This window comes from Camellia sinensis, chromosome 11 (genome assembly GCF_055761805.1).
Source record: "Camellia sinensis isolate YWXY chromosome 11, ASM5576180v1, whole genome shotgun sequence".
In the NCBI taxonomy this organism is placed as follows: domain Eukaryota; kingdom Viridiplantae; phylum Streptophyta; class Magnoliopsida; order Ericales; family Theaceae; genus Camellia; species Camellia sinensis.
This window is the reverse complement of record NC_138971.1, coordinates 26,027,646-26,051,885: the sequence shown is the minus strand read 5'-3', so window position 1 is coordinate 26,051,885 and position 24,240 is coordinate 26,027,646. Positions and strand designations below refer to the sequence as shown.

Genomic DNA, 24,240 nt, shown 5'->3' with positions numbered 1-24,240 from the left:
AGGCATACAAGCTAGGAATGCAACATGGCATGGCAATCAACTCATGCAAGCATACAAGCATGCATATGGCAATACAAATGAGTGCAAAGATGGACTTAAACATGAATTAGGCGGCTCTAAAAAAGGCCTAAAACAGTAGCCATAATGACCAAAACCAGAAGCCAAAACACATGTACACATACACATGATGGAAGGCCTACACTTGGGCACAAATCAAGCAACATTCAAGCACACTTGAAAGGGATAAACAAGAGTAATTAGCATGCATTATAAGCTCTAAAATCATGCTAATACATGGTGCCAAACCAAGCAACAAATCACGCCAAGCATGCAACAAATGGCCTAAGTGTTCAAAGCAAATCAATAAGGCATTGAACTACACTTAACATGACCAAACATGGCATGCATTATGCAACTAAAAACAGAGTTTTAGCATGTTAAAACAAGGCCAAAGGACTCCTTAGATGGCACCTAAGTGGCTCAAATTCAAAGGCATGCAAAGGCACCAAAACATGGAGCATTGCAAAACATGCTTTCAAAGCATTAAAGAGACATGCAAGGCAATCCAACAAGCATGGAAATGGGAATGAAATAGCATGTAGGATGATTCCAAATCATCAAAACAATGCAAAGATGGCATGCTACACATGCACACACTCAAGGCCAACAAGCCCAAATACAAAGGAGCTATATAATGCATGCAAAGATCAACCCAAACGACTATGGACAGACCTAGAACATGGCAAAATAAGCACATAAACTTCACAAATACAAGCCTAAAACATGCTCCAACTAAGGCTAACAACCTAAGGCACATTAAGGCATAAACATGGCATTACATGGCAACTATGCTAAGCATGCATGGGGTTCCAAAACCAACTTGAAATCATGTTATATCATGGATATATAAGCATGAAAAACAAACCAAACATGCTCAACACACACTCAAGCATAGGCTTCTTTAAGAGGCCAAAATGTGCCCTTTTCAAGGACAACAAGGAGAGGGGGTGGCCCTCTCCTTCTTGGGACTTCAAAGCATCATCTTCACCACTGAAATCCCTCAAGATTTCAGTGGTGAAGAGACCTCAACACCAAAATCCCGGAGCTAGCACAAAATGGCTCAAAATGAGGCCTTTTGAGGCCTAAGGGTGGTCAACAACCCTCAAACAACAAAACACTCTTAATAAACAATAAAGAGGGCTTAAAAATAGAACTTTTTTATGTTATACAATAATCACAAAAATAGCTCTAAGATAGATGAAAAATCAATGCAAAAAAGGGGGAAAAAGGGACTAGTTTCTCACCCTTGTAGCCTTCTTCAACAAAGATGCTCCAATGGCCTCCTTGAGCTTGAATCCAAGACCAAAACTTCAAAACACACTCTTTAGAACCTCAGCTCCTAGAGGAAGGTGAAACACTAGGTGTTTGTGTGCAATAGTAAGGCACAAAACACCTAGTGTGCAAAATGAGAGGGAAATAGAGATAGAAAGTGTATATCTAACCCTAACCCTAGAAAAACCAGAGCTCTTCTCTGTATTTCTCTCCCTCAAAAATGTCTAAGCTCTCCTCTTTTGCCTTAGAGAGAGCTCTCTCTATAAGCCTCTTGTAAAGCTTACCAAACAAGCTTTGCAAGAGGGAGATCCCTCCATACACGTGTATGGAGGGGAGCAAAAGTTATACAGCTGTCCAAAAATATTTGCAAAAGCAGATGAACAGCAATCGGCCGGAAAAAAATGCCATCTTGGCCAAACAAAGTGCCGACCGGCACAAAAAAGTGCTGACCGGCAACAAATAGTGCCGACCGGCAAACTAAATTGCCGGTGGAAGCAAAAACCAGCCGGTGGCATCTAGCCACTGCCGGTGAAGGGTGGGGATGGTCTACAAGCCCCACTCTGCCTCTCAAAGGCAAGATGCAAGTGTTTGGTGCAAAACCAGACACTAAACGGTCGAGTTCGGGGATCCTGAGGCGGGGCGCGCGAGCCGAGACCTCCGGGAACTCCAAACGAACACAAACATGGATAATCACCGAGTGTTCAAACGGTGACGTCCAAGTCTTGAGGACGGTCAAAAATGGGGTGTCTACAGTAGGTCGCCCCATCTTGCCCTCTATATGACAGTACAGTGGACAGGGCGGGCCAGCCAGTCCCCCATCCCCTCCGAGCTCCGCTCCTACCATGCACTCGAGCTCTCCTCGACGCTCCTGCACCAGCCCCCGCTCCTGCTCCAATTGTCGGCGCCACTAGCCTCTCCCCCTCAGCTCGGCGACCACCGCTCAAGGGTCGCATAATGTAGGTCCGGACGTACTCTACGCAGTCACCCTTGCCTCTGTGATGCTCTGCTCCCTAGCCGACGGTGTAATCCCTCATCTTCTGGGTGGCGAACCTCTCGGTATCTCTCATATGGGCAGGAGGTGGACTCGGCACTATCTGCTCCGGTAAACCTAGGGTCTGACGCAAGAAATGCTCGCCCAGGTACCAAGCCCGACAGACCGGGCCCTCCAACAGAATCCGACAACGGGCAGTCTTCCCTGCGCCCTCATAGTGATCCCTCACCACAGCCGGCAACAGAGCCCAGGGCTGCCAGGTGATCTGAAAATGAAATGCAGTTTATTATCTACCGTTATTGAAAACATACGGTGCGAAGCAAAGCCAAAAATAAACTCTAAAGTTGAACATACCTCCGCGGCAGTGATGGTTGTCGAAGTATCGGCGGAAAAAAGTAAGAGACTCCCACGGTCTCCGCACACATCGCACATCGAAGCGATGAGAGAAGGGGACGCCGAGTGGGATCTCCGCATCGGGTACTGGGGTAAGCCTAGGAAAGTAGGCATACACCCACAACTGCAGAACAGATATCAGTATGACTATCAGATAAGGCAGAATATAGAATAAAGCAGAAATAGCATAACCGTGTGTTGTGCAGTGTATTGTGCGGAGTGTACAGTGTGTGCAGTATACAGTCAGTGTGGGGCAGTGTACAGTATATGTGCAGTGTCCAGAATACAGAAAGCAGGAAGTAGAAACGTAAAAAGGGAAGAGGACGTACCTCCCAGGCTCGCCAGTAGCCACCGAGAAGCTGTCCTCTGAGGTGGGAAGAAGAGCTCATATAACCATACGATGTGGCCAGGCCTGCGCCACCCCAGTCGTAGCAGCGGATCCACCTGACGTCCACCAGCGCGCTCAACAGGCATAAGGGCACGGTGTTCGTCAGATCGGCGAAAAGGGTAGTCCCAAAAAGAAACATAATGAAGCCCCACGCGTACTGGTCCACCTCCTCCGGGGACATCTGCACCTCCTTTGCCAAGGCCGGCTGGACCCGAAAGTGGCTCTCGAACCAGGAATACCTGACGAACCCCGCTTGAACGAGGGGAGGCTGAGTGCCAAGCAGGTACAGTTGGGCAGCGTCCCACTCATCCATATCCGTGTCGAAGGGGATTGGATCACCCCCTACCCCAATGCCGGTAAGCATCGAGAAGTCATAAGGGGTCATCGTCATGTCCCCTGCAACGGAGAAGTGGAAGGAGTTAGTGGTATCCCACCACCTCTCCACTAGAGCAGCAAGTAAGGGCCTGCAAGTGGTAAGTCGGGAGAGCCCCATGCAAAAGATGCCGAAGCCGGCGTTGTCGATGATGTCACGAACCGCGTCTGGTAGCTCTAGGTACCAGTCCCAAGCAACGGTGTTCCCATACCCGCGGATGGTATGGGAATCCCCTTGTAATCAAAAAAAACAATTGCAAGGCAATATTCAAAATGCAGTTTTAAGAAGCATAAAAGTATACAACATGCGTGCATGTTTTCAAATTCGAACAGACATCGGGTGTCGGTGTGCTTACAGTGAACTACAACGTGTGATGTGTCAGCGTGTTTGAGTGGTCCAGGACAAATACGGCATGCGTGCATATTTTCAGACTCAAGCCAATACCGGGTACTAGTGTGTATGCAGTGAAATACAGTGTGCGCCGTGTGTTTGGGAATCAACTACCTCCCACGTATGTTTACAATCAACTACAATAGACAGTATATCAGAATTAAGCAGTTAAAGAGCATAACCAGCTACGGCAGTTTTGCATCCTACATTGCAGAAAGTAAAGCAGAGAAGGAAAGTTACCTCGGAAGTGCCGAAGTACAGGTGGGAGGTAGGCTCACGCAGTAGTAGCTCGGGTAGCACGTGCCTATCAAAGCTCCTGAACTGGCGTAGTCCGTCAGGAAGCATCACGTGAACCGTGGGCCTGTAGGTCTCCAGATCGAACGGCCGGACGCAGAGTGGCAAAGGCTCGGCCTCAGGGTCCATCTCGTGCTCTGGAGGGATCCCGCCCTGTGGAAGGTCGTCCGCCATCTCGAAGAAAATGTGAAAATGGCCGGAAGGCGAAAAACCGGGCAAGAATGCAAAAAGTCAACAAAAAGTCAAACCCCGAGAGGGTTGAAAAGGGCCGAAAAAGTCGGAGTGTGGAAAAGGTATAGAGATCGAGAGGAACTCGAGGGAAACAAGCCCCGAGTGGTGGAAATCAAAAAACAAATACCGAAACCAAGTTTCGTTCGGTTGAAAATGTCCGAAACGCGAAGGAGATCGCGAATCGAACAACGAAATGAGAGCTAGAACGCAAGAGAATGAGGAGATCGAAGGACGAAAACACTCTAGAGAGAGAGAGAGGGAATTTTCGAGCAAGAGGGTGTGAAAAATATAGGGCTAGAGGCCCTATATTTAAAGACCCACGGCCGAAATGTCAAAACTGCCCCGAACAGGAATGGTTTGCCGATCGGCAGTATTTTGTGCCGATAGAATTTTATGAAGGCCGATGGATGGCCGGTGATGCATTATGATGGCCGGTGGGCATCCGATGGTCTCCTACAATGGTTTTTGAGCCTTTTACATCCTTGTTTGGGTTATATGTGTGGTTCAGGGCCTTCAGTGATCAAAACCGTGCAAAACAGTGCATTTCCAACGCTCAATAGGCCCCCGTTGTGACCTCGGGTCGTGTCTTTTGTGCGTGGCACTCGAATTCGTGCAAGGTGTATCCTTTTCGTATCCTTTTGGCTTTTACAAAACTCAAAAGTTGCCCCATGCGTATCGCATATCATTCGCACTGTCTTGTGCGCTCGCGTAGTCTAAAACGCATCGCGCAGTTTTGCACATCTCACTGCATTTTGCATGTTTGTTCAAATTTCATTACTTGCGTAGAGCGCATGTTTTTCTTGCGTAGACCACATGTTTGTTCAATTTCATTACTTGCGTAGACCACATGTTTTGCTTGTGTAGACCGCATGTTCCTAATCATTTCATTACTTGCGTAGACCGCATGTTTTGCTTGCGTAGACCGCATGTTTGTTCAAATTTCATTACTTGCGTAGACCGCATGTTTTGCTTACGTAGACCGCATGTTTGTTCAATTTCATTACTTGCGTAGACCACATGTTCGTAATCATTTCATTACTTGCGTAGACCGCATGTTTTGCTTGCGTAGACCGCATGTTTTGCTTGCGTAGACCGCATGTTTGTTCAAAATTCATTACTTGCGTAGACCGCATGTTTTTCTTGCGTAGACTGCATGTTTGTTCAATTTCATTACCGGCGTAGACCGCATGTTTTGCTTGCGTAGACCGCATGTTTGTTCAAATTCATTACTTGCGTAGACTGCATGTTTTGCTTGCGTAGACCGCATGTTTGTATTCAATTTCATTACTTGCGTAGACCGCATGTTTTGCCTGCGTATACCGCATGTTCCGCTTGCGTAGACCGCATTTTTTATGTCCAAGTTTATTACTTGCGTAGACTGCATGCTTATGATCAAATTCGTTGCCTGCGTAGACCGCGTGCTCCACTTACATGTTTGTGCCTTCACAGCATTGTTATTCTTCCCACTTGCTTCGCATTGTCACGCATTTCTAAGTACATTAATATGCATATTGTTAATCACATTGTACCTGTTAAGTTTGTTTTCTTTGCAGGCACGATATTGTATGTACGATTCATTTAAGGCTAGTGCAACCAGACGAACCGCACAGGTATTTACACGGTCTAGGAGACCTTAAATCCTTGGAAGGTGCAAAACCTTCGGCACATTGATGTGTGCAGTTCGGTTGCATTGCCATGCATGTCTTAAGCCACAGGTATTTACACGGTCTAGGAGACCTTAAATCCTTGGAAGGTGCAAAACCTTCGGCACATTGATGTGTGCAGTTCGGTTGCATTGCCATGCATGTCTTAAGCCGCAGGTATTTACACGGTCTAGGAGACCCTAAATCCTCTGAAGGTGCAAGTCCTTCGGTGTTTGTCGTGCCCGAACGACTTTCGATAAGTTGCGTTATACATGTATTTCAAGCGACTCGTGTCGTCGCATATTCAAGTTCACGTGCGTCTCAAAAGCCGCGTGTTGTCGCGCATTCCATGCAACATGCATTTTATACATCATTTGCATTTCAAAAAACAAAACAAAATATATAATTGCATTGTCATGCATCATTGTAATATAGTGTATATTGCATTGTAGCTTTATGGCTCGCGCCTTTCCATGATTGAGCTTGGTCTGGTATGTGCCCATACTTCTCGTGTCAAAGCATAGTTCAGTGGACCGTTCTATGTTAGACGTGGCTTGTACGTGTACATGCCCTTCCTAGGCAAGATTTGGTTTGGCCTGCGTGCCATATCCATTATATTGCATCCCCATTCCATTGCATATTTGTAGATGTTGCATTGTAGCTTGCATGCATTCACTGCATCACCTTCCATCTATGGCTTGCGTCTTTCCCTGTTGAGCTTGGTTTGGTATGTGCCCATACTTCTCGTGGCAAAGCATAGTTCAGTGGACCGTTCTATGTTAGCCGCGGCTTGTTTGTGTACATGCCTTTCCTAGGCAAGATTCGGTTTGGCCTGCGTGCCATATCCACTGCATTGTAGATCGCATGCATTCACTGCATCACCTTCCATCTATGGCTTGCGCCTTTCCCTGTTGAGCTTGGTTTGGTATGTGCCCATACTTCTCGTGTCAAAGCATAGTTCAGTGGATCGTTCTATGTTAGCCGCGGCTTGTTTGTGTACATGCCTTTCCTAGGCAAGATTTGGTTTGGCCCGCGTGCCATATCCACTGCATTGTTATTTGCATGCATTCACTGCATCACCTTCCATCTATGGCTTGCGCCTTTCCCTGTTGAGCTTGGTTTGGTATGTGCCCATACTTCTCATGTCGGAGCATAGTTCAGTAGACCGTTCTATGTTAAACATGGCTTGTATGCGTACATGCCTTGCCTAGCCAAGATTTGGTTTGGCCCGCGTTCCATATCCATTGCCATCTCCCCAGCATATCCATATATATATTGCATTGTAGTGTAATTTTTGCATTCGGCATTAGGATCATTATCCTTTCCCCAGCGGGTCGTTTCCCCACCTTTGTCATTCCCCCCCCCCCAAAATACTTGTTCTTGTGTCCGTCCACATTACTCATAGCTCAGTGGACCGTTCTATGGTAGACGGACTTGTTACCTCCATCAATCTAGTTGACATAGGTGTGGTTCCGAACCGCTCATGATTCGATCATGATTCAATTGCTTTGCATATAGTTTGCATTGTTTCAATTACATTGCATCTTCATTTGCATTGTTTATACATTGTTTTGTATATATTGCATATCATTTTGCATCCATTTTTGCATTGTCATGCATGTTGCTAACAACATCGTACCTGTTGAGTTGTTTTCTTTACAGGCACGATATTGTATGTACGGTTCATTTGAGACTGGTGCAACCAGACGAGCCGCACAGGTATTGTATCCTCCGAGTGAGAAGTATCGAGAATTGCATAATTCTCTTACGTCCTTTCTGCATTGTAATGTAGTTGCATCGGTGTATGCTACCTTAAAATTGTCGCATGTATGCTTCATTACGGCTTTCTTTGCATGATTATTAGTTATGCTCGGCTTAGTGCATTGTCTTGCATTTTGCCCCTGCCCTCGGGCGCATACCTTTATTTTTAGCTTGCATGTTTGTCTAAGTCTTCGGCCTTCTCAAAAATGGGTCGTCTCTGGGCTTTGACATTCACTCCCGTCATTGTTATGACTTTCGAGTTCTGTCAAAGAGGGGCAACTGTAGACACCCCATTTTTGACCGTCCTCAAGATTGGCACGTCACCGTTTGAACACTCGGTGATCATCCATGTTTGTGTTCGTTTGGAGTTCCCGGAGGTCTCGGCTACACGCCTTGCCTCAGGATCTCCAAACTCGACTATTTAGTGTCTGGTTTTGCACCAAACACTTGTGTTTTGCCTTGGAGGGGCAGGGAATACCTTGTGAGGCATCCTCACACATCACCGGCCATGGCCAGAAGGCACCGGCTGGTGTTTTGTTGCCATCGGCAATGTATATTGCCGGTCGGCATTCTTTGTTGCAGGTCGGCAGCCCATTTTGTCAAGATGGCAATTTTGAGCAGCCGACTATTGTTCATCTGCTTTTGTAGATATTTTAATATAGCTGTATGGCATTTTGTTCCCCTCCATACACGTGTAAGGAGGGATGGCTTCCATGTAAGCTTGTCTTGTAAGCTTTACAAGATTGGCTTCCCTATAAGAGGAGCCCTCCTCTCTTGGCTTGGGGGTTGGACAAAAAGGTTAGAAAATATACAGACGAGAGCTTTGGATTAGGGTTAGGGTTTGTGTCTCACCTATCTCTATTTCTCTCTTTCTTTTTACCTTTGTGTGTATATAAGTGCATTTGTGTCTTACTATTGCACACAAACACATAGTGTTACACCTTCACTTGGCTACTGTGGTTCTAAGAGGTTGTTCTTGAGGTTCTGGGGTGAGCTTGGAGGAGCAGCTGGTCCACCATTGTTGAAGAGGTCTTCAAGGGTAACAATCTTACCCCTTTTTACCCCTTTCTTGCATTGCATTTTTGCCTATCTTAGAACTGTTTTTGAGCTTAGTGTATAATATAAAAAAAGTTATTTTTTTAGGCCCTCTAAATAGTTTGTTTAGAGTGTTTTGTGGTTTGGAGGTGTTTGACCCCTCTTAGGCCTTGAGAGGCCCCATTTTGTGCTATTTTGAGTGAGCTCCGGGACCTTGGTGTTTGGGCCTCCACACCACTGAAATCTTGAGGGATTTTAGAGGTGACGATGGTGCCTTGAGGTCCTAGGGAGGAGAGGGCCACCCCCTCTCCTTGTTGTCCTTGAAATGGACCATTTTTGGCCTCTTGAGGGAGCACCTAGCTAAGCTTCATGTTGACCATGCCTTAGCTGATTTTTGTGCCTATTTTGTCATAATATGCTTCTGTTTTTAATTGGTTTTGGTACACCATGCATGCTTAGCGTACCTACCTTGTCATGCCATGTTTAGGCCTTAACATGCCTTAGGTTGTAAACCATTGTTCTAGCATGCTTTAGGCCTAGCTTTGTGAACCTTTCATGCTTATTTTGCCATGTTTAAGGTCTGTCCTTAGCCACTTTGGTCGACTTTGGCATGCATTGTATAGCCCCTTTGCATTTTGGCTTGCTGGCCTTAAGTTTTGGACCATGTTGCATGCTTGGCTTGTCTTTGTTTAATTGGTATGGCACCATTTTTTTTAAACATAATTTTAGAGCCTTTGTTGCATGCTATTTGTCCATGTTTGCATCCTCTTGAGTGTGCTTGGGAATTGTCCCTTTATGCCTAAGTGTTGGTCCTTGTATACATGCATGTTTGCATGCCATTAGTCCTTCATTTTTGGGCACTTTGGCCACTGTTTTTGGGCCTAGTTAGGGCTGCCTAGCTTAGTCTAAGACCACTCTTATATGTTGTAGCATGCTTACCTTGTATGTTGTAATACATTTGGCCCCTTTGGTATGTTGTTACATCCTTAGGTGGTAGTACATTTAGCATGTATTCCTTGCCAAGTTGTCTAACTTGTTGTATGCCTCACATGTGTGCACATTGGCACTACACATTGCATGCGTGTTGGTAGCATCCATGCATTCCTATGTCGCATCCTTAGTTCACATGCTTAGGATTGCATTCCATTTGCATGCATGCTTGGCCTCTTGAAATGCTTGTGATAGAGGTTCAGTCCCATTGGTTTGCTTATGTGCATTGCATTCCATATCAAAATGCACATTTGATTCTTTGGGCCATCATGCATGGAAATGCGCGATTGATGGTCCGAGAACCAAGAACCACGTCCCTTTGAGTCATGCACATGAAAAGGGGCTTGGCAGGTGCATACATTGCTTGAATTGCATTGCCATGCAAAGTCCTGTCCTCTGCTACTGTCAAACAGGTTCTGCAGGCACTTTCTGCCGATTGACTGCATAGAGTGCCGACCGGCAACCCATTGATGGCCGATGGATGCATTCTTGGCCGATGACCACCAGATCACAGCCGGTGATGATTCCTTTCAGCCGATGGCATTCCCCAGTATCCAGAGAAGCAATTCTGAGACTTTGACAGTCTTCAGAGGAGCAGAGTAGGGAAAACAGAGGCAGATTGCGCAAGGCAGTGAATTCCCGAGCAAGACCGAGCATGCATTGCATTGAGCTCTCTTCCCGAGGCGGTTTACTGTTTTTCCTAGCTTAGTTAATTGTTAACTGATTAGGTAATTTGTAATAATTAATTAGCTAGGATAGTTAATTCATTATTCAAGTTATATTATTCTTTTGGTCCCTCCGAACGAGGGCGAATCTGTAATAAGTGTGGGTGAGTGTGTGCATGTCTCCTAACCCCCACTTCTTTCTCCCTTTTACTTACCTGCTTTGATGGTTAGTAATAGGTCATGTTTAAATTAGCATACCTTATGTTGCGCATGCGTGCATCCATGCATTTGTCTCACACGCACCGGTCTCGGTACATCATGCTAACTACACTTGTACTTCAATTCCAAATTGAATACGTGCATCAATTGATTGCATTTCACATGCCATGTTTTGGTTAGCCGAGCCTACTCTAATTGCATCCTGTATGTGTTGCATTAGTCAATTTGACATGAGCGAGGACCATGCATGTTGGCTAACTAGTTTATTGTTTTCGCACAGAGTACGATGTAAGTATTTATGCTTTAACATCCTTGCATACGTGTGAGTGTTGCCATGATAGCATGATTACCATGAGGCTAATTGCTTATGTGATATAACTGTTTGAATGCCTGTGGGTGAAGGTTGGGTTGCCTGAGTTGGAATAGCTCATTGAAATCCATGTTTTTAGCCTACTTGCAAGTAGCAAATTCCAAAACATTTTCCAAAACAAACGGATATGCAATGCTTATTTCCAAATTAGGCAATCTAGTCTATACTTGTTTGCTGTGCGCATAACATAGTAATTCTAGGCTAATAACCGGAACAAGAACACATAATGTTTTCAAAAACGGATATCACGGTTAGTAGAGGCCGATCTTCGGATCGGGCGAGAGGGGGTGCTCATAGCTGACCTTCCCCAATCGTACCCAAGTTCCCGAGCCGAGGCAAATTTGGTGATGACAGACACGTGGCCATCGGCACTGAGTCAGGGTTTCCTAAATTCCCCCATAAAAAATATTTAGGTGGCGACTTTGTATCTGGCAAAGCAGTCCATGTTTGGCACTTCTTTTCAAAAATCTGTTTCTCAAAACGATTTGCCAGATTTGTACTCTTTGGTTAAGATTTAGAACCTCAAACAAAATCGAGTTCGAACTGTAGCGAGGGCCCCCCACGCGGGCGCGTCTACAGTGAGATAGCTGTCACAGTACAGAGGAGCAATGGACGCGTGCCATGTGTCTCAGTAGAGACACGATGTCAGGTACGTGAAATGATGGGCTGTATGACCGGCACGATTCTAAACAACTGAGCTACCTATTAGGTTGAGTATTTTACCTCGGTCGAACTAATTATTTTTGTTCAATTGAATTTCGTGCATTTAGCTCGACTTTGAAATAGTAATCACAATCATGCTAAGCAGATGGAATTAAGGAGCAACTAAGAGGGTAATTTATGTGAATAAATTGGGCTGAGCTAGATCCATCCATCTTAAACGCATTGGGCCTCACGGTGAAAGCTATAGTCAGCTCAGTCCTGGGTCATCTGGGAACCAGGTTGGACAGAGGCGTCAGCAAGGGTCTGACCTGGCTATCTAAAAACTAGGCTTGGTAGCATGCCGTGGTATTAACAAGGAACAGGCCGAGCTAATTTAGCTCAACAGGTGCTATCTTATAATAGGGGCTACCAGTGTTGCTTGAAGCAACCTTGAGCTGGGTAAGCTCGGTTGAGTGTGCTTCTAGCTGAGGCAAGGGTTACCACCATCTTACTTGGATGGCAGTAAGTAAGGTGTTATCAAGCTAAGCATTATCCCTAGTAGTGTAATTCCAAGGGGGACTCTGTTAGGGAAAGTTAGAGTCCTACTAGGATTGTACTAGGCAGAATCTATAAAAGCTCATAGCAAGACCTACGTAGAGATATGACAATTCTTACTCTCAAATACACAGAGCTTTTGTGTCTATTGTCTTTTCTGCTGACTTAAGCATCGGAAAGGTTTTCGGCACACACCCACCAACTAGCTCACATTTGTGTTTTCAGGTAGTGAAGCGACGACGTTTGGAGGAATGCAAACTTGATCAACAAGATTATACGAGAAGATTATTTCATGCTTGTACACCAACAAACCCTACAGTATGAACGGTTCAGATTATTAAATTAAATTTGAGACACACATTCCAAAACTCACAATACGATATTATTCTTATAAGAGATAACATTAACCCAAAGTTCCACATTTAGTGAGTTAACCAAAGTGGTCTACTTGGCAGCTTATTTTAGGACCACCCATATCCACCGCAACATATTCAATTAATACCTTCTTTATTAGGGCAAGTTTAGGAAGTCTCCATTTTAATTAAAATATAAAAAATTATTATTAAAAAGTTAATCATTATTTTATTTTTTTTTATAAATATTCTTTTTAAAAAAAGTTAATTAAAATAACTAATTTTCAAAATAATCCTTAATTTAAAAATAATATTCTTAAGTTGCGCACATATCAAATGTACTTAATACGTAGGTCTCATTTAGAAATCCATATTTCTAGCCAAAATGTCAAAAACCTCATTATCTCTATTTTTTATTTTTTTTTCACATATCTTTTCATAAAAAGTCAAAACAACCCTTTAATTTTTTTTTTCTTAATATGGAAGGTGAACATTTACGTCACATTTGACTAAGCTATGTTCTATCTATTACTTGGTCATGAACTAATCAGTCTGCTACATCTCTTAATGGAGACCTCCTAATTTCACTCCTAATGATGTGGTTAAGATCCATATAAAGCGGTTCCATACTCTCTCTCTCTCTCTCTCTCTCTCTCTCTCTTCCCCTCCCTCCTCTCTCATTTTAAGTCCTCCTAATTCCACATCATTGGAGTAAAATGGAGGGACAAAATCAGAGAGATGAATAATTTTTCCTAATCATATTATCTTGTACTTTCATCTTTGGTTTGTTTCTTGAATTTTAAGATTTCATATGTTCTATTGTATCTCTTTATTAGTAGTGGCCTATAATTAGAGTTGTGCAAAATACTACTCAATCTGTATTCGCTTAATCTGCCTACCAATCGCAGTTTGAAATTTATAATTATCTTTCAAAATTGCCTTGCTCCGCTATAATTAATACATATATTTTTTGGACAAATTACGTTGGTGGTCGCTACATTTTACCCCTTATGCCATTTTGGTTCTTACAGTTAGCACAATTTTGACCCTTAATTTTAAATTTTGTGTCAATTTGGTTCAATTTATAATGTTGTTAGTATTTTTGATTAAAAATAATTATTGAATTGGTTGAGGTTAACTCACTGAGGTTAATAAATTTATAATTTATTCTAAAAAATGTGACACATGCCATTTATATGCATATTTTTCATTAAAAAAAATGTTAAGACTTGCGATCAATTTGACCAAATTCAAACAAAATCATATATTTAGGGTCAAAATCAAGACAATTGAAATTACAAGGACCCTAATGACACAAGAACCAAAGCACATGGACTACTATCACAATTTGCCCATCTATTTATTTATTTATTTATATTTTACCTCTAATGAAATATTAAAATAAAATGTAGTATGAGAAAGATTTAAGATCTGAAATTTATTGTAAATTAGTGTTATATATATGAAAATATTAAGTAAAATTAGTTAGTGTTATATATATGAAATTATTATGCAAATTAGTGTTAGATATTATGCAAATACTTGATAATTATTTAAAATTATTCTTCAATCAATTAGCAAATTGAAACAGCCGAAACCGTCCAAATAGTGGTTTGATTATTTGATAATTCGGCAATCGCGGTTTGATTTAGAATTTTAATCTCAAATCGCATTGAATCACACCGCACACCCCCCTACCTATAATATGTGAGTAACTCGATATACCTATTGTTTAAAAACTCTTGGTAATGCTATATCGGAGAATTATGTATCAATGGAGAAGACAAAAAAATATTTACAAAAAAGTAAAAAATATCTATAAAAAAAGTGATAAATATTATAAATATTAATAATTAAAATTATGAACATTTTCACTTTTTTATAAATATATATACATATATTATCTTTTCCACTAATATGTAATTCCCCAATGTTATATCTCTTTTTGATTGTGACATTGAATTAGTAACCAACAAATGTATCTCTTTTCTTCATGTAATTGTTTTTTAGTTATAAAAAAAATAATGGAATTGAAAATTTTATGGAATTGTTAATCCCTCTAAAAATTAGAGTTAGCATTTTTATTTGAGTGGGATTTCAAAATGGGGTGATTGTTGTATATTAGTCATTGTTGTTCTTTCGATGAGACTCACTTCGGATCTTAGTTTAATAATCTTAACCATTCATTTTTTTAGAGTCCGTTAAGTAATATATCCCTATAAACAAAAAAATTAAATTAATTGAATATCGATAACCTTTTGATCAAATCATGTTTGAAATTTCGAGGTTTACAAATATTAAAATTGCAAGGTTTACAAATATTAAAATTGTTTTTGCTATTGCGAGGTTTACGAATATTAAAATTCTTTTTGCTATACTAAAGTAAGCCATCAATTTTTGGCGCCGTTCCCAGGGATCAAACTCGAGTCACCCGCGTGATAGGTAAGCCCAAGGTGGTTGTGGGAAATGGGAGGTAATGGACGAAAGTGGCTGCCATCGATAAGAGACAGTTGGCAATGGCTAGAGGTGGTTATTGGCTATAAGAAGTGTTGGTCAAAAATGATTGTCAATAGTTGGAGATGATGGTCAATTAGCCACCTAAAGTGGTAGTTGAATGTAGTTTTTAATAAAAAGTGATGGTCAAAGATGGTTACAGTCAGTAAGAGAGGGTTGGTGGCAATGGAAGTTAGTTGGCGGTTGAGAGACGTAGTAGCCGAAGATAGTTGACATATGATGTCATTATTGATGATGGTAGCCAATAGCGATGAGAATGAATGACAATGAGATAGGTTTGAAGCGAATTTACCGTCCTTCACCCTATATCATATCGGAGGCAGGGATAGGTTGGTTTTGTAGCTTTAAAAATAAATAATTAATAAAAATTAAAGGTAATATAGTATATTATAGATAATAATTATAATTAATGAGAGTTAAAAAAAATATGATAAATAAATGAGTGAAAATGAATATTAGGTATAATATTTTAATGGGGAATTTTTTTTAAGGTCCTTGATATTAAGATTTTATAGTATAAAGGGCATCAAATATTTTCATGATGTCTAAGGTGCCTCAACATTGATCCATAGAAATTTCAGTCCCAGAGAAATTCTCTCCAGAGAAAATTGAAATTCTCCCTAGAGAAATTCTCTGGGTTCAAACCAGAGAAAATTGAAATTTCTCTGAGTACCAAAGAAATCCAGAGAAAATTGTCGAGAGAAAATTTGTATGGCTATCCCAGAAATTTCTCTGACTTCACAAATTTCTCTGGCTCTATTAACTACAATTAAACCCATGTCTAACCTGATTCAAGAAGCCTTCTGTCACATCCTTTCTTACAAACCTTGTAGGGTGCGAGCCACCTCCTAACCAATCAGCCCAAGTAATGGTTCTATTCAAGGTGAGTTCAGGGCAGACCTTGGTGACTAGAGTTGGCAAGTAGTGCTCGTCCATGTAACAAGGTGGTTTGCAATGATCTTTGAATATTGAGTAGTATGTTACATCAGAGATTACTTGAATTGCAAGCTTTCGATGAACTTCAAACCATTGCGAACCTTTGCGCCAATCAGAGAGTGAAATGGCTGGCCACATTCTTTCCCTTGTTCAACTTCACCACCACCTAAACCCACCTCTTCAACTCCAACCACATTCTTTCCCTTGCACTGGCTGCCCTTCCCTATTGCACTGGCTGCAAACACAAGTCCAAAACACATAAAATATGAATGAGTTTTTCCTATTTATACGGAATTAATACACTAAAAATGTGCACAAAATAGAAAGAATGTTGTGGAGCCTACAATCTTTACTAACAAACTCACAAATTTCTCTGGTCCAAAACCAGAGAAATTTTCTCCAAACCAGACAGATCAGAGAAATTCACTGGATTGAAACCAGAGAAATTCTCTCTATTTGCAACAGACTTATATTTTTATGAACAGACCTTGGTGATTATATATTGATCCACGAAATTTCTCTAACATCACAAATTTCTCTGGCTCTATTCACAAAGAATTTCTCTGACTTTGTGTAATATGTAAGCCAACAATACAATCTTTACTAACAAACCTACAAATTTCTCTGGTCCAAAACCAGAGAAATTCTCTCCAAACCTGACAAATCAAATAAATTCTCTGGATTAAAACCAGAGAAATTCTCTCTATTTACAGTAAAGTTGTATTTTTATGAACAGAACTTGATGATTGTACATTGATCTAGGAAATTTCTTTGACTTCACAAATTTTTCTGACTCTATTCACAAAGAATTTCTCTGACTTTGTTTAATATGTAAGCTAACAATACAATCTTTACTAACAAACCCACAACAATACAATGTTTGCAACACATGGCCAAGCCATCCAAACCTGTTTTCTCTCATTGTGCCCAACAACACTGCCTACAACTTCTTACAAGTATATCTTGCCTCCAAATATGTACCTAAACAACAATGGTGCCCATAGGATATATATGGAAAGTTCAGAAGTTTTGTTTTGCCTAGTTAGTAAAGTTCAGAAGTTCTTATTAACTTTACTTTTGCATCATAGACCATGAAAAACCATTCTAGTAGTCCTAGGTAGTTAAAGTCATTGGTAACCAGAGTTACTGTCATCTAAATTGTTGTTTCTTGGTCTTTTTCTTCTTCTTATTTTTATTTATTTTTTACTTTTTTGTTTTTTCAGGTTGGCAATATGATATTCTGGTGCTTTTTCAACTTCTTGGTCAACCGATGTGCGTCCTACTCTACTACCACGACTTGATGAATAGAATAGAGAAAACACAGTGAAACATCTCCCTCTTGAAACAATGTATATCATCACACCATGGCCCAAGAGAGTACTCTGAAAATCAAAAGTTGCCCAATCCTACTGCAGTATGTCCCTCAGTAAGTTCCATCTTTGAAACTGCAGCATTACAATGGGTTTGTGCGACATGAAATTCCAATCATTCTAACATGATTTCATCACTTACCAAACATATTATCAAAAGAATAGACAAATAAAAATGGGAAGAAAATACATTAATATGGGCAATCCCAAGCAACAAAAGCTCAGGGCATTGCTTTGATCTTGGATACGCAGCCGCAGCCATAGCCACAATTCCGATCAGAGACGATGCTGAGTCAGCAACTCTCGCGACCCTAGTTGCCATGGCTTGGCGGCGTCGGAGATAAAGACTGAGAGAGGAGAAAGGAGCAGAGAGAGAGAGAGAGGAATGTGCACAAAGAGAGAGGGTTTGGTTTGGATAGAATGAAGATCAAAAAGAGAGAGAGAGAGAGAGAGTTAAATTTCTCTGATCTGATATATGGTTGTGGATTTAGGGACCTTAGACATCAAATAATAATATTGTGGATCTCTTCCATTACTAAAAATGGAAGAGGGACCTTGGACTAATTTTTCCTATTTTAATATTTTAGTTTTATTATATTAAAAAATTAAATTATGTAAATATTATATATATAAATATATTTAATAAATAAAATAGAGGTGGGAACATGGTAGATTAGGAGAGGAGAGCAATGGGCGGTAGTCAGAAAGAATGGGCGAAAGAAGAAGAAATGAAAAATAAATAAATAAATAAACAGAACACAAAATCAACTTTTTTGTGTTTAGAAAATTTAGTAAATTTTATAAACTGTTTATAACCTTTTGAAAACAAAAGCATAAACCAGATGAGTTTTTGTTTACAATTTTCAAAAAATCTGCTAATATAAACTGAAAATGGTAAATATAAATGTTACTAAACAGACCCTATGTAACACCCCTATTCCGTAATATGTTAATTGGTCCCTAATACGTATGTGACTATATGTTTTGATATGATTTTTGTGTGCCATTATGTGAATATATGCGACTTTGGAATTCTACCTGTTCACCGTAGGAATATCTGTTTGAATAATCTGCTCTGGAAATTAAATTGAGGGCCTTATCGGCCACGGAACCCGAAATTGATTACGCCATTGTGATTGGCATAATTTTTAGAGCCTACGGTGAAATTTAATTAGAAATTGATCCTGGTCAGATTAAACTGATTAAATTGATGAATTAAGTGCCCAAATATTTTATATTAAATTATTATATTAGTGGGGCTTGTTGTATGATAGCATTACACTCCCCTTTAACTCTTATGAACTCAAGAATCTAAGGGATTCAATTGTGAGAGAGTGAGGGCCGGCCTTAGTGAGAGAAAGGGAGAGAAATTGTGCAATTTGGCTTAAAGCTTGGAAATTTTGGGGATTTAGCTCAAGAATTGACTAGAGCTTAGAAGATCAAAGCTTCTAGGTGAGTAATTCTTGGATTATAGTTCGTAATTTTGTGTGTTCAAGCTAATTTGGTGATCAAGAATATGATTGAAATGAAATTGTGTTGGAATTGTTGAATTGAAGCTTAATATGTGCATGCATGTAAGAAATTACTTTGAAATTGCATGTTTGAGCACAAATGTGTGTAGTCCATGTGAAATGTTAAAGGAAATTCATGTTTTGATCACCATTTGTGTTATCTAAGTCGAGAATGATGAGCATCTCCCACATGCAAGTACAAATCATGGGAGTATAATTCTTGAATGTTTGAATTGGAGCATGTTGATGATGGGTTTGAGATATTATGGGACATGCATGTAGATAAATCATGAAATTGAGCTTCCTGATGTTGTAATTCTGTATTAGTAGCATGTTAGCATGTGTAAATGTGTAATTTGAGCCATTGCATGCAAGTAATGTAGCTGGAAAACCGATTTGGAGCTCAAGAACACGATCTGGGAAACCCATAATTTTGATGTCCGCTCGAGCGGGGTAATGGCCGCTCGAGCGGGAAAATCGTGCTCCCAGCACTTTTGCAGAGTTGGATGTCCGCTCGAGCGGGAAACCTCACGCTCGAGCATGGAGTTTTATAGACAGGCCTTCAGCTCGAGCGCTCTAATCCACACTCGAGCGCATTTTTCATGCAACCAGTACTTTCGTAGACCTAAGGGTCCGCTCGAGCGGGGAAGTCCACGCTCGAGCGGGGACCCTATTTTCTGAAATCCTGTTTTGCATTTTGTGTTCTGTTTTCCGTTCTCTTTCACTTGCAAGCACTCTTAGGCATATGTTAAGCATTGTAAATGAGTTAATGAGATGATAATAAAGCCTAAAGAGGAATATGTGAATTAAAGAACGGATTGAACTATTAATGACCCTTTTGTGTTCATGAAACGTGTAGGGTCAAGCTCCAGGGCGAATCCACAAGCCGATCACTGTGAGTAATATCAACATTCGAAAGCTTGTAAATGTCTAATTGTTTATTCCCTTATAAACCTTATGAGTTGTTAATTGGGGAATAGGCGAAAAGCCGTTTTGATATGAATGAATAGGCGAAAAGCCGTTTTGATATGAATGAATAGGCGAAAAGCCGTTTTGATATACATGAATGGACCGAAGGTCGTTTGATAAGAATGAATGGACCCAAGGTCGTTTCGATAAGCATAAATGGGCCAAAGGCCGTTTTGAAATGAATAAATGGGCCAAAGGCCGTTTTGAAATGAATGAGTGGGCCAAAGGCCGCTTTGAAATGAATGAGTGGACCGAAGGTCGTTTGACATATATGAATGGACCTAAGGTCGTTTCGACGTGAACGAATGGACCAAAGGTCGTTTCGATATGAATAAATGGACCGAAGGTCGTTTTGATAGAAATAAATGGACCTAAGGTCGTTTTGACATGAATGAGTGGGCCGAAGGCCGTTTTGACACGAATGTATGGGCCGAAGGCCGTTTTGACGTAAATGAACGGGCCGAAGGCCGTTTTGACATAAATGAATGGGCCGAAGGCCGTTTTGACATGAATGGAAATTTAAATGGGCCAAGGGCCAGAATGTTTAGAACTACAGCCACTTGGTTTGAATTTCGTATAGTTATATATCTGTTAAATGGAAATATGAATTGGGCATAAGGCCGTTTGGAACATGTTGATCTACATCGTTATGTAACTTCTGTATTTGATTTGATATTATTCACTGGGCTTTCGCTCACGCTCATTCATGTGTTTGTAGGTGAGCCAAGAGAAGTCCAGACCCAGCCTCAGAGAAGTCTGTATGGAACCACTAAGGTTTTGAGAGAGTCAGCCCTTGTGTCTCACGCATGAGACCCGCCTTCGCCTTTTTATTGTGTATTCGCATTTTGTCAGGTTGGCGAAGTTTTGTATATGTCTGCTTATAGTTTTTATGGGTTGACTTAGTTTTGGATGATCCTGTCTGTACAGAACCTATATCACTATGTTTCTGTTATGAGTTATTAACGTACATATGTATGGTTTGTTTTGATGTGCCATGTAAGCACAGCTCTATGGACAAAGTTTAAATTTTGCTTCCCTTTTGGCCCCCTTTACTCTGATGTATTAAGTTTGGTTTGGTTTGAGGCCGTAGGTAATCTCATGATTACTGGCCGGTTACGTCCTTAACCCACGGGGGCGGGTTTGGGTCGTGACACCCTAAGTGTTTTTTATATATATATATATATTTAAAATTGTTTCAAAAAACTAATTTTTAGTTTTCAAAAAAAAAATTCTAAAACAAGTTTTTGAAAAGCAAACTAAGCATGACCAGGTGTCCCTTTTTTTGTGTCAAAAATAGAATGTTAGTATGTTAGTAAACTTAGGTTACAACTTAAAAGGGCTATTGTTAATTCATCAGCTCGAACCCCAGACCTTCCACTCATCACAACTTAAGGCACGGCTATATGCCACTCAGCCACAATGGCATCGGTGCAGCATGGCAAGGTGTCTAACAGGTATGAATCCTTATTTAATGGGTCCCTAATTTTTTAACAGAATTAAATTATATTAAATAAAATATTATTAATTTAAATAATATTTTTAAGTTTTAAATTTTAAATTTTTTATTTTTTTTGGGATAGCTTGATGGGGTTATGAAACCCATCATTACACATCTATGGTACCCCTACAAATACATTAGCAAAAAGTAAGTCTCAAATACTTAGTAATTTTAAAACAAAGTTCATATGCTAGTTCAAATTATTATTTATGGCTAAAATTGAAAAATTCATCACTTTTGTATTAAAATTTTAAGAGACAACATAAAAAGTATTAATTAATAAATAGAATTAAATATTATTTTAAAAGTAATGAATAATTTCTCCAACTACTAATTGGGAAAATAACATGAAAGTGACCTTTGTTATTGGTTTTTGGCGTGACGATGCCATGAATAATTGTTTAAAATAAGTATGCTAGGGTACAAGATTAAATTAATTATCTCATTTTAATTGGTAGGTAATGAGGAAAATAAGACTATCATATAGATAATTTAGTAATGTATCTCTATCCCAGTTTTCTCATTTTAAGAGGCATAGGATTTACATGAGTGAATTTGGTTAAAAGGGGACATTCACATTCAAAAACTATGCTATGGAACAATACTAAAGTAATTGTATCATTTTAATTTGTAGCTAATAGGGAAAGTAAGAACGTCATAAAGATAAGTTAGTAATGCATCCCCATCCTAGGTTTTTTTTTCTTTTGGCACCAAAGGATGGTGGATAATTTTTTTAAAAAAAATAAATTGAAAGTTTAAAAAAAAAAATAAAACCTTCTCTTTCCACAACATCTAATTACATGGACATACATGCAACATTCTTAGGCAATACTAAAATATGGCTTCAGACAGAATCAGACTGATCATACTCTGTTTGATAAACATTCCTCTCATGGTAAGACAACAACTCTCATTGTATATGTGGATGGCATAGTGCTTACAAGAGATAATTTTGAGGAAATCCTTTTGTTGAAGAAATATTTGGCCAGTGAGTTTGAAATCAAAGACTTGGGAAACCTGAAGTATTTTCTGGGGATTGAAGTAGCTTGGTCCAAAGATGGGATTTTCATCTGTTAGAGAAAATATGTCCTTGACTTGTTTAAGGAAACAAGGATACTTGGAAGTAAAGCTTATGGCACACCATTGGAACCTAATCTGAAACTTTGTGATGATAATGGGGGAACAACCGTTGATAGGAGGAGTTATCAAAGACTAATGAGTAAGCTTATTTACTTAGCCTGTTCTCGTCTTGATATTGCTATTGTCATTGGTGTGGTTAGCCAGTTTATGCATGCTTCTCATGAAATACACTTGGCGACAGTTATGAGAATTTTCAAATACTTGAAATCTTCTCCTAGAAAAGGTCTTTATTTTTCCAAACATGATCATCTTGGTGTGAAAGCTTATACGAATGCTAACTAGGCAGGATCAATAGCTTATAGGAGGCCCACTTTAGGGTATTGTACTTTTGTTGGAGGCAATTTGGATACTTGGAGAAGTAAAAAACAGAATATGGTTGCCAAGTCTAGTGCGAAAGCTGAGTTTAGAGCTATGGCACAAGATGTGTGTAAGCTCTTGTGGATCAAGTTGTTATTGCATGATCTAGGAATTGACCAAAAAGACTCCATGCAACTATATTATGATAATAAGGTTGCCCTCAACGTAAGTCACAATCCTGTTTAGCATGACAGGACCAAGCATGTTGAGATTGTTCGCCATTTCATCAAAGAGAAGCTCATTAGTGGCACAATATGTACTCCTTTTGTGAAGTATGGTGAACAACTTGCAGATATTCTCACTAAGGGAGTTGGTAGTAAACTATTTCATGATATTCTTGGCAAGTTGGGCATGAGAGATATCTTTACACCAGCTTGAGAAGGAGTGTTAGAATATATGTTAGGATCATTCTATTTTTTGTTTCCTTATTTAGATCATATTTTGATTTCTTAATTAGTGCCTTAGGACTTTCTTATTTTATTAGTTGTTATTTCCTTATTATGTTATTTCCTTATTTATGCCTTCAGGGTTTCCATTATAAGCTACCTATTATCAATATAAAAGGGGTGATTGTCTAATCATTCTCTAAGTTAGTTTTCTCTCAAATAAACAATATTGAAGTATATTTATTTCAATAAAATAACAATAGATAATTCATCTTGTAAGTTGCTTTAACCTTAACATCTTTAGAATAAACATTACGATTTTTATTTTTTTAAACAAAAAAAAAAGGTTAAAAACATGTTGGATCTAACTAAATCTAATTGGATCCTATTAAAAACTCATTATCCCCAAAATAACAACAAATCATGTAAATATATTGGTTATTTTCGTACTAAACACTATTAGTTATATTATGTCATTTAACTAAAAAAAATAAAGAAAAAAGAATTGAAATATGATGGACATGACAGTTTCAAGAATTGCATGAAACATAAAAAGTGAATTGAATCGTGAATCAATTGTGAATTGTGTGATTCATAAAAGATTCACTTCCAAAATAGATTCACTCATAGGTTTGTATCGATTTGTAAAAATTGCGAATCGAATCGGAAATCGCAAGATTCTAATAATAGACTAGGGTAAAGGAATTTTCGATGTTCACAGCCAGAGAATCACTTAATGGGCAAAAAAGGATGTAGTACAGCTTTAGGAAACTATAATCTACTTACCATTAGGTTTGTTGTGGGTTTTGGTTAATTCATTTGAAGAATTAGAGCTCTAGGTAAAAGGGTCACTCGAGAAATGGTAGGAAGAGGAGTACGAGAGGATTAAAAATTGTAGAGATTTAAGATAAAGACAAAATGCAACTCCTCAAAA

General features: G+C 39.7%; 1 pseudogene; it reads left to right on the top strand.

Annotated features, from left to right (window-relative positions):
- The first annotated feature begins 22,261 nt into the window (after positions 1 to 22,261).
- LOC114302240 (sodium/hydrogen exchanger 7-like) overlaps positions 22,262 to 24,240 on the top strand; it is a 35,651-nt pseudogene continuing 33,672 nt past the window's right edge.